Here is a 1,082-nt window from a genome sequence, read left to right on the forward strand (position 1 = left end):
CTTTGACAGTGAATAACTTTACATCTGAACCGTTTCAAGACTCTAATTGTCCGTTGTTTATTTCTAAAGAAACACAACACTGTATAAAAGGCTCCATTACCTTTTAGCTCACGTTATGGCTGCGTAGAAGTTTTTTTTTAAATAGGCTAACAATTGCGTCATAACCACGCAACTTACCGTTGCATAGTTGACAAATCACCATATTGCCAGAAGAAGCTTACACACAGTTTCTACTTACATCAGCTGTTTAGGTTTATTTACAAACGTTAACTAGCATGTTATTTAGCAGTAATTAGCCTATGCCTATTTTATCTCTTAACATATACCTACGCGCTCCATCTCTGCTGATTGGGATTGATTGAGATTTCTCTTGGCACAGCTACCAGAATTTCAATTCAATTCAATTTTATTTATAGTATCAATTCATAACAAGAGTTATCTCAAGACACTTTACAGATAGACCACACTCCAGAATTTACAAGGACCCAACAGTTCTAATAGTTTCCTCCAGAGCAAGCAACAGTGCGACAGTGGCGAGGAAAAACTTCCTTTTAGGCAGAAACCTCGGTCAGACCCAGGCTCTTGGTAGGCGGTGTCTGACGGGCCGGTTGGGGTTAGAATGAAGAGTGGCAATAAAAATAGAAAAAATTAGTAGTTTGTAGAAGTTCTTTGTAGTAGTTCATGGCATAGCAGGACGCTGTGCGGCATTACAAGGCACAGCAGGACGTAGCAGGACGTAGCAGGACGTTGCAGGACGTAGCAGGGCACCGCAGTGTAGCAGTTGAACATGGCATCACAGAACGTGTAGCGGGACCATGGCGATTGCTGCTACCCTGATTTCGGAGCCTCTCTGATCCAAGGGAACATGCTGGTGAAAAAAGAACATAAGGACTCCGGGGAATGACTCCCCAGAAGACTTATAACTTTCAGACACATTGTCCACGTCACAACTACGTCGTCAAGCTGCGCAGTAACGCCTAGCCATCACCGGAAAATGGCACCATTTTATGGCACCATTTTAATGCTATGAAAACATCACCTGCGGTTAGCATCCCATTGACTGCCATTCATTTTGGCGCCAC

The sequence above is a fragment of the Etheostoma spectabile genome, unplaced genomic scaffold (genome assembly GCF_008692095.1).
Source record: "Etheostoma spectabile isolate EspeVRDwgs_2016 unplaced genomic scaffold, UIUC_Espe_1.0 scaffold376, whole genome shotgun sequence".
In the NCBI taxonomy this organism is placed as follows: Eukaryota; Metazoa; Chordata; class Actinopteri; order Perciformes; family Percidae; genus Etheostoma; species Etheostoma spectabile.